Genomic DNA, 10,357 nt, shown 5'->3' with positions numbered 1-10,357 from the left:
TCTCCGCAATCGTTGAAAAATAAAAAAATTTTCTAATTAAAATAAAATGCTACAATCTTTTGTTTGTTTTTTGGTATAAAAATCCTAATCAAAATAAAATACTACAATCTTTTGTTTGTTTTTTAAGTATGAAAAATTCTAATTAAAATAAAATGCTACAATCTTTTGTTTGTTTTGTGTTTATTTTTTGAAAATCCTATTTCTTGATAAAATAAAATACTACTTATGTATGAAAATGTAAAAAGAAAAGAGATGAACGTGGGAGTCTGAGTTCATCATTGAAAGACATGTATACGATAGGTTAATTCGCCGTGTTGAAGACTGATTCCTTCATGTTGGTTTTGGGAGAACTTGTTCACCAACCCAAACGAGTAAAACAATCAACACTACTGTTTGTGTAATGCTTTGCTGTGGTTGATGATTGATTTCATTCCCAAAGTCTGTTAAGACATTCGATGCGTATCACCGAATTGCCGATTTCACTGAAGCGCGATTTCATCTAACGGTAAGTGAAAATTTTGTTATATTTCGGTATTTGTGAATTTTTTAAAATTTAGAGCTCTATTATGTTCGCTTTGCCACGTGGTGTCGTTCTCTACGGATTCTCTTTTTTATAGATTCGATGACGACATTTGATGGATGTTCTGGTACTGATGTTTGGTTCTGAAGTCCAGGTAACTTTTAATACTTCACCAAAGTTGAAGTTTTTCTGTAGTATATCCGGTATGTTGACTTCCATGATAGAAATTGCTTGAGTGTTTGACGCAATTACTCTTCCGGATCTTGCTCCGATTGTGGTGATGCCCGTTGAGTACTTGGTAGAATTCATATCGATGGTCTTCAAATTGCTGCATGCCATAGCTGAGGTCTCCTTTGTGACTGTCGTAGTTGGAGTCTCGTTTGTGGTCGTCATGGCTATTCGCATTGTCATGGCTGCTACAGTTACGAGCCATAGTGATAATAGTCCGATCATTAGCTTCTTGATTGACTTGTTATATACGAATGGACCTTTAACGAACAACTTGGGATGCTTGAACTTTGAAGGGTTCACCCGTGCCATTCCTTTCTTCGTCTGGATGTTCTCATTCGGCAGGTTCACAACTGCTTTGATTCTCTTCAAGAAATCTAGACCAAGCACTAGGTTGAATTCCACGTTGCTTGACACATACACTTCATGGAGCCAACTTTGACTTCCTATGGCCAGTGGGAGGATAGTCGACCCTACTATCTCCACTGTGGATCCAGTTATTGACTTCACTGTACCAAAGTCTCTCGTGTCATCTGTCATCATGAATGGTTCCACGTTGCATTGGTCCCACATTTCCTTTTTGATGAAGGATATAGGGCTGCCTGTATCGATTAGAGCTTCCAGTTTGATTGGCATGTTCCCCAACAATGCTGTTGCCATCACCAACATCCCGTCATTGGTGCTTCCATTGATGATGTGCTTTACTGCTGAAACATGGTTTGCTAAATTTTCTTCCTGTTTTCGCCTGTTGCCTCTTCTGGATTTCAGACTTCGAGGTGGAAGCTCTGGTGGCTGATCTTTTGGAATTTGCTTTGATTGTTTTTCCTTTTTCTTCCTTTCAGTGGTATTCTGGCTCGTTCCTGGCATACTTGATATGTATCTCTCGACTTCTTTTCGAACATACTCTTGGATTATTCCCATTAGTACCAAATCCGATTTGATGTCGTGATTTGCGGGGGTAGTTATGTTCGACATTTCAACATTATTTCCAGTAACTCCTTTTGCTTGCAGCTCACTTCTATACTTGAACAGCAAGAAGAGTAAGATGAGTCCAACGACGATTATGAGTCCCATCATGACCCATTTGTTGAAGATTTTGGCAATGCCTTCAGCAGCACTGTCAATTAATTCGCTTCCTGCGTCTCCGACTGCATGGATTAGTTCACTTCCCGCTCCGCCCACAGCCTTTACAGTGTCTGTTAATCCCTTACCGAGGGCAGATATGACTTGGCTGGGAGATTCTGATAGGAAGTTTCCAAGTCCGTACGTGATAGCTGTTAAGATGTTTGGCTTGTGGGGTGTTTCTTCATTTGCTTTCATCCTTGCCACTTCTTCTGTGATTTCCGCTAATTCACTGACGGCTCCGTAGACTCGAGACATGATTTCGGATATGGTTACTGGTGGAAGATGGAACTTTTCTTCTAGTATGATATCCTCGTGATCCCCTATGATGTCTTGGATGACATCTTGTGACTGAAAATCCTCCAGAGATTTCAATAGGGATTGTGTCTTTCGGATTGTGCCATTCCTGCTTATTCTGAAGGAGGATTGTTCGTTATCCACCACGAATAGAGCATCGCGTCTCGCGCATGAGATTGTTGGGCTTTCATTCACCACTTGCCTTGTCGAGAGCACCAAGAATTCTGAGAATGGCGAATCCTGAGAATGTGTGCCATTAACACTGTCCTTCTGTTCTTCAGTTCCACTCCCATTCGAGATTCTGCGGATGGGAAAATGTAAGTAACAAGTGTTATTATACTGTCTTGACCACCAGATTTCGACTGCTTCCTTGATTTCCATACACTCTTTCAACATGATTGCGTCTCCCATTGGTTTAACAATGACGTTTTGACCACTACGGATCCATTCATTTGCTGCAGAGGGGAAATGATTAGTTATCCAATGGTAAAGTTTGTTTTGACCAGCTTGAAGATTGCATGTTCTTCGCATCTCTTCTAGAAGGTGATGTTTGTGATTGATGAGTGCATTAACAATATGTCCTTGTACTATTGGAAGTGTCGAAGTGGTGCTGGCTTTCGTGGCAAATTTCCTTACTTTAGTTAGCGAATGTATCTTCGTTTCAGGTGGCAATTCTTTCGATGTCACCACAAAACCATTGTCAATTTGGATGATGTATGGTTCCAGTAGGTGCTTTATGGAGAAATGTTCACTTTTATAGAACGTCTTCTGTGCAAGTTTGTCTTCTCTCCACTCGTATGCTGCTGAAACGTGTCCGGCCAGTCCTAGCTCAGGAATCGATATGAAGTTTTCTGCTTGTAGAACAGGTAATACTTTCATCAATTGAAAATCGTGATTATCATGCTTGAGCTGATAGTAGAGAATAAGTGTTGTTGTGTCTTCCGTATTGTTATATACTGGTGTACAATAAGCTGCTGGCATTGGCGGAACATACTTGATACCAGTGTTTTTGGGTTCTTTCCCGGCCTCTAGCTTTATTACAGTTCCAAAGTCTGATTCAGTGTTCATGTTTCCACAACTCGTGTTTGCAAAATAACTCATTTGTAATTTCGAGTCACTGCCCGTGATGTACGCTGTTTGAATTTCAAATTCGTAGAAATAGTGCCACAATATCTTGCCAACGGGACAAGTGTCAGGATACCATATACCTTTATCGTCTTTCCTCCTGACCACCGGAGGAATAAGTGTGCGCACTCTGTATGTCGAGCCATAACTTTGAAATTTATACGGGAAAGACATATCCACATTGTTTGTATCTCCGAAGATTGCTTGCCGGATCCATTGGTCGCACTGTATTGGATTCACTGGTAGATACGTGCTACTTTTCCAGTTTCTGGCGTTCCCATTCTTCACTCTTGACTTTCCGTTGCAATTTTCCTTTACTTCGATTGCCCTGCATATGTAAGTGAAGAAGTGAGTGGTTTTGGGTTGGAACTTGAATATCTTGTGGTCCTTCACGTTCACTTCAGTGGCGTCGTTGTTCAGGTTGTCACAGGAGTCGATTGTTTGAGGTGCATATACTCCTAATATTTTGCTTTGTTTACAGTCGAACAACTTCAGTTTCGGTGAAACATCTTCGGTGCTATTGTTCGTAACTGTTTCATTGTGATTGTCCTTTATTGTCGTTTTGTTTGTAATGTTTGTTTCGGCATTCACGACAGCAATGCCAAAAGTGATGAAGATTAAAAACTTCTGCATTCTTGTTTTAATCTTTTTTCAATGTTTGTGCCTTCTGCATAAGTTTCTCTTATGAAGAATTCGTTTGTACAATTTTCTCTTCTTTTTCATTTCAGGATGGCTGCCATTCAAATGCATGTGAATAGATGCAACATCCCGTCATTCATATTATCATTAACAATTTACGATTGATGGTGTTTTCCATATAAGGTAATTGAATTCATTTTGTTTTAAAGTTTTTCCAGTATTGTTCAATTATCTCTTTAGGAATATTCTCTTCAGGTTCCCAAGAATTTTCTTCTTTTTCGTAGTTTAGCCATTTCACCAGGAATTTGTTCCCTTTTTGTTCCTTTTGTGTTTGATCAATTTCTCCACCAAGTAGTAGTCTTCTGGTAGTTGTTCCTCATGATCGTGTCGAATTTCGGCTTCTCTTGCTGTTTCTATGTCATTTTCTGACTCTTGGAGTTCGTCGCTTGCTACTCCATTTTGGGTTTGTCTCGTCTTTGTGTTTTGCTCTTCCTCCAGCTTCTTCCAAGGCTTCATGCGGTCGTAGTGAACACGAGCTGGAGTATCTTTTCCTCTCTTTTTTACTTGATACAGGGGATGATTCTCTTTGAAAACTGTGTACGGACCTTCCCATTTTGGAGCTAGCTTTCTTGACAAGTTTTTGGTTCTCCTCTGTATTGTGATGTATACTTCATCTCCAATACTGTGTCTATTGGCATTCTTTACTGATCGCAAGCGCGAATATTCCTTGCTGTCCGCTAAGTTTGTTTTTACTTGCTGATGCAAATTTTCCAGTTTATTCTTGAGGTGATGCAGGTATTGGTTGGGAGTTTGGTGGTTCTCCACATCTCTCGTAATAGGTAACTCGGTTGGTTGGTGAGCGATCCTTCCGAAGAGAATTTCAAATGGCGAAACTTTCCTTGTTTTGTTGACGGAGGACCGATACGCGAACAACACCAGTGGAAGTCTTACATCCCAATTTCTTTGGTTCGTATCTATCAGCGTAGATAATGAATCTGCGATCACTTTGTTGAATCTTTCGACTTGACCATTAGATTTCGGTGAGTATGGTGCTGTCTGTAGTTTCTTTATTCCGAGTAATCTGCAAACTTCTTTCATTAGGTTGCTGACAAAGTTTGTTCCACAGTCCGACAAGATTGTTGTCGGAGTTGAAAATCTTGCGATGACTTCGTTGACCAGAAGTGATGCGATTATGGGGGTTTCAGTAGTTGGCACTGCAAAACACTCGGGCCATCCACTAAAACGATCAACGAATGAGACAATGTATCTGTTACCAGCGTGCGTTTCCACGTAAGGTCCAAGGACGTCACAGGAAATGTCTCTCCAGGGTGCTGTAGCTTCCAGAGGGTACAATTCAGATATTTTCTTTCTTCCTTTGTAGATCGCACATTTCTCACATTCCTTGACCTTCTTGATTATGCCTTTCAACATTTCTGGCCAATAGTAAGCTGCTTTCAGCTTCTGGTATACGATTTCTGAATTCAGATGTCCTGCAAATGGGGTAGCGTGAGCTTCATGTATTAACTGGTCGCGATTGCTCTTTGGAATACATAGTCGTCTTTCTGCTTGGCCATTTCGATTGGTTATTTTGTGCAGGAAACCATTGTCATCCAAGAATAATTTGTCATTGCTTTCGCGATTCTTGAATTCTTCCTCCTCCTCCAATTGCTTCAACCAATCTTCTGCTTCAGCATCTCCAGTAACTCTCAAGATCACGTTGACTGCTTGGGGTAATCTTGATACTCCATCTGCATCTCTGTTCTTCAACCCTGGCTTGTAAATGATTTGGAAGCTGAATTGTTGAAGATACAGGTACCATCTAGCCAGTTTCGATGTTAAGTCCTTTACATTGAAGAGGTGAACCAATGCTTGGTGGTCGGTGTGAACAGTGAATTTGTTACCTTCCAGGACGAAATAGTGTGTTTTGATTGCATGCAACATTGCTAAGCATTCCTTTTCGGTGACCGTGTAGTTGCATTCTGCTTTGTTTAATTTTCTACCACCATAGAAAATTGGGTGTTCTTTTCCATCTTGGCCAATCTGTGTAAGCACGTGGCCGATTGCTGTACCTGACGCGTCTGTGTTCAGGTTGAATTCCTTGGTGAAGTCTGGATAGGCCAAAAGTGGAGGATGTAGGAGTGTTACGATCAGCATCTCATACCTATCTTGAAGGTCTGTGCTCCATTGGAATTGTACATCTTGCCGCAACATATCATACATCGGCTTTGTTATCTTGGAATGATCTTTGATGAATCGTCGATAATACGCGATGAGTCCTAGTACGGATTGCAACTCTTTTTTGTTTGAGGGAGGCGTCTTGTTTTGCAATGGCACCAGGTTGGTTGGCGCAGGCAAAATTCCTTCTCTGCATACTATGTGACCAAGGAATTTCAGCGAATCTTTTCCAAAATGACATTTGGAGCTTTTGGCTGTCAAACCTGCGTTTTGTAAAAGCTCGAAGACTTCTCGCAAGTGCCCAAGATGCTCCTCAAATGTTTTACTGAAAACCACAATATCATCAATAAATATGAGAACGCAACGTCCTCTGACCTTTTTCAGCACATCCTCCAGCAGCTTCTCGAACGTACCCGATGCTCCTTGCAAACCAAATGGCATCCTCACATATTCGAAAAGGCCAACGTGACAGCTGAAGGCGGTTAACGGTATGGACGATTTTTCCATTTTCACTTGATGAAATCCAGACATCAGATCCATTGTCGAGAAGAACTTTACTCCATGCAAGGCTGCTAAAATATCGGACGTGTTCGGGATAGGATAAGCGAATTTCTTGGATGCTGCATTGATCTTTCGATAGTCAACACACATTCTCCAACCTCCTCCGGCTTTTCCAACCAAAACAATTGGGCTGCTGAATTCTGAATTGCTTTCCCGTATGATGCCTTTACGCAGCAAATCCTGAACTTGATTCTCGATCTCTTTCCTTTTGAAGGGTCCAACACGGTATGGTTGTTGTCGGATGGGAGTTGGGTCCAATAATTCTATCTTGTGCTCGATTCTGTCTGTTGAGCCAAGTGGCTGCGAAGCATCTGGAAATAAGCCACTGAATTCCTCGACGAGGTCTGTGATCTGCTTCTCTTGAACGTCGGTTAAGCAGCTTGACTTTGGCACCAAGGTTGGCTTGATTTCATTGTGCGGTGGTAAACTGGTATCACTGTTGTCTTCTTCTGCATACCCAACTGGTGCGGAGGCTTTGAATTCAATCTTTTCATCTGAAACATTTGTAATTACAAAGATAGCGTTATTGGCTGACACTGGATTCTTCCCCATGGAAGTGAACACTTTTATGCTAATTTCCTTAGCAAGAGTCGTCAAGTTGCTTTTGTGGGATCCATTAAAGTCTGCATGGAATTGCTTGCTTTCCCCCGGTAAAATGTGTAACATTTCATCGTTTGTTTCATGGGAAACAATGTCGAAATTTATTTCTTCGTATGTCCTTGCGCGCGTTAATAGTTAGTTTGCGCTGATGGAAGTTTACCGTAATGCCGTGATCGCTCAAGAAATCAATGCCCAATATTGCTTCAGTAGCAATGTTTTCAAGGACCAGAAACTTGTGACTTATTAAAATGTTACGTCCGATTCCAAGTTCCAGGTTTATGAATCCTTTCGTAAGAAGTGTCGTGCCCGATGCACTCATCAAATGTGATTTTCGATTTTCCATCAATACTCCTTTTAAGTTTTTTCATCATATTAACACTGATGATAGAGACCAATGATCCACTGTCAATCAAAAATTTATGTTTAAACTTCCAACAGAAACTTCAAGCATTGGAAGGCCTAGTCACTTTGTAGTATCCTCCTGGTTTTTGACTTGGACCGACAAAATTTTGAAATGTGTCCATTTTTTCCGCACGTATGGCATGTGATATTCCTGTATCGTTTGGTGCGACATCTGCCTCTACATGTCCATTTCTCTTGCAGAAGGTGCAAGTCTTGCCGTTGCTGCGGTCTTTCGTTATTGAATTTAGTGATGATTTGACATTTTTGGTGATCTTCTTTAGCTGTTCGATCTGTCTTGTCATTGCCACTGGATCGAAGTCATTGTTGTCCATGACCTTGGAATGGGAAATACTTCTTCCATTGTTCATTAACAGCTGGCGTACCATGTCCTTTAATTCGCCATCCTGCTGGTTCGGTCGTTCAAGTGCATTCTTGAGCTGAATGAAACGTACAGCATCGTTGTACGTTTTTGGCTGCTTCATCTGAAGACGGTAGGCAAGTTCTGGCCTAAGATTTGCGGTGAGAATGTCTATCTTTGTGGTGTCAGGTGTTCCGAGCTCTTCAAACGATAGCTCGAGTCTCTCCAAGAAACTTTCAAGATCTTCACTTCCCTGTCGCTGCGTGTATAGGATAGCACGGTGCTTCGCAATATCTTCTGGCGAACAGAATTGTGTTATACGCTCTTTACATTGTTTGTAGTCCTTCTGGATTTCCAGAGGAATGGTTGTGTAGAAGGTCAGTGCTCTCTTCACCAGACAATTTGGCAAAATTAGAGCCTTTTGCAGCTCTGTCCATTCATTCAAAAGAGCATACCTCTCATATTTGTTGAAGAATTGTTTTATGGTGAGCTTCTTGTCACCAAAGCATGGCAGATCAGCTATTCTGGTGCTGAGGTGTGGACGATGGTCGATTGGTTGCGTTTGCTTCTGCCTTTGGTCAGCCATCATTTTCTCGAATGCTGCCACGAGTCCTTCCGATTCACTTCCAGTACCGATTGGATTGACATGTCTTTCAACGTTCGGACTGTGTTTGCTTTCGGCAACTTGCTGGATTGAGTCAATCTTGTCACCGTCGTCCCCTCTTGGAAATAGATAATATTCATCTTCTTTGAGACCATTTAACTTGTTTTCTGTCTGGCTGCTGTCCATAACTGTTTTATGGTTATTGGTACTTGGAAAGCCTTCTTTCTGTGATCCCTTTTTGAGGATGGATGTTGGAACGATGTCTTTGTTGACTCAGGAGTGTACAGCAAAGTTGAATTTTCAGCTGACGATTCTCCTATTGATAACGGTGTGTTTGACTGTTCCTTTTCAGCTTCTTCGTCTTCTTCGATTGAAGATAAGCTTGTTTTTGACTCGTTTTCTTCTTCTGCTGAGTAATCTGCTTCGTCTGGCACAGAGGTTAATCTTTTTCCTTTTCGAAACCACCTCTTACTCATTTTTTAGATATCACTTCTTGTATGATTGAATGCTTGTTTGAAAGCGTCTGTTTGTTTGAATCTGTCTATTTGTTTAGAAACAATTGCTTTGTTATCTAATCTACTTTGAGATAATTTCTCCATTGTTTATGTTTACCTCATCTTGGGTACGATTTGGCTGATCTGTTTGTTTATCATTTGGCTCCTGTGCTGCATTGCTTGTTTCTTTGTTTTGGGCTATTACTTCATTCTCTTTGAAGTTTAGCTTTACATTTTTCAAATCTCTTTCTGCATTAATTATAATTGTTTCATTTGTGTTTGTCTCCATGGAAACGATAACTGGCTTCTCCTGAAGCTGCCTTCAAGTTTTACATAACTGATTCGCTGGGGGTTTTCCTTGACCCCAGTTTCCATGATATATTATATATTTGCCTGTACGTCGTAATTGTACCTGGCTATTATTTTACCTTTTCCTTGGCTTCCGCTTTTATACTGTATTGATAGCTCTGCTGTTAACTTTCTTTATAATGTTTATTCAGGTGAACGTGAATATGAAGCAAAGACTCTCGAATTATAGGGCCCTTCCGAAAGAATTTATTTCAATATCCTTGCCACCAGCGATCGCTCTCCGTCAAGGTGATCTGCTGTCCTTTGCAAATCGAAAATGACGTACGTGTGAACTGTTTCGATATGGTATTGTCAATTACCGCATGCATCCGTGGTACCGAGACACCAGAGCACGACTTACCAACCATCTACAGCCAGCGCGCTGTATTACTTTTATAAATAAACTGTTATTTTTTTCTCCGATTTGTCACGCGTGTTTCCATTTTTGTTTATAGTTTTGTAAATATACTTTTCTGATATGTCATATGTGTTTCCATTTTATTTATTGTTTCTGCTGCCATATTCTTCCGACGGCATCATATGTTTGTGTATTAACTTCACATAGCCAATTTTAAAACTGCTTCTTGTATCATTCTCTATGATTCATATACTTCGTCGTGACCCTGACGCGGGGAGCTACAGGGTACTGTCCTTGCTCAAGGGAGCCCTGGAGCATGTTATAGTCTTGCTCATGACATTTCCATTGATTAAATTCCCATCAATCAAATTCTGACTACCTTTGAAGGTGCCAGTCTTCCATTTATAAACTTAAGTTCTCTTTTGTAACTCTCGGTTCCCCAGAACAGTACAAAGTCCAAGATCCATTAAGGATCTCGGTAGAACCTCCACTTGTTAGCCGAAGCTAACAAAACTGTCCTGGGGGT

The 10,357-nt window shown here is 40.9% G+C and overlaps 1 long non-coding RNA gene across 1 annotated transcript; it reads left to right on the top strand.

Annotated features, from left to right (window-relative positions):
- Positions 1–333: 333 nt before the first annotated feature.
- On the top strand, positions 334–9,957 carry LOC136798876 (uncharacterized). Its single transcript, XR_010845453.1, has 4 exons — positions 334–505; positions 618–674; positions 4,021–4,114; positions 9,626–9,957. It is a non-coding gene; the product is annotated as an uncharacterized lncRNA (long non-coding RNA).
- The last annotated feature ends 400 nt before the right edge of the window (positions 9,958–10,357 follow it).

This window comes from Clytia hemisphaerica, unplaced genomic scaffold (assembly GCF_902728285.1).
Source record: "Clytia hemisphaerica strain Z4C2 unplaced genomic scaffold, Clytia hemisphaerica genome assembly, whole genome shotgun sequence".
Classification (NCBI taxonomy): Eukaryota; Metazoa; Cnidaria; class Hydrozoa; order Leptothecata; family Clytiidae; genus Clytia; species Clytia hemisphaerica.
Note: the sequence above shows the minus strand (reverse complement) of the source record. Positions and strands in the feature narration are given on the sequence as shown.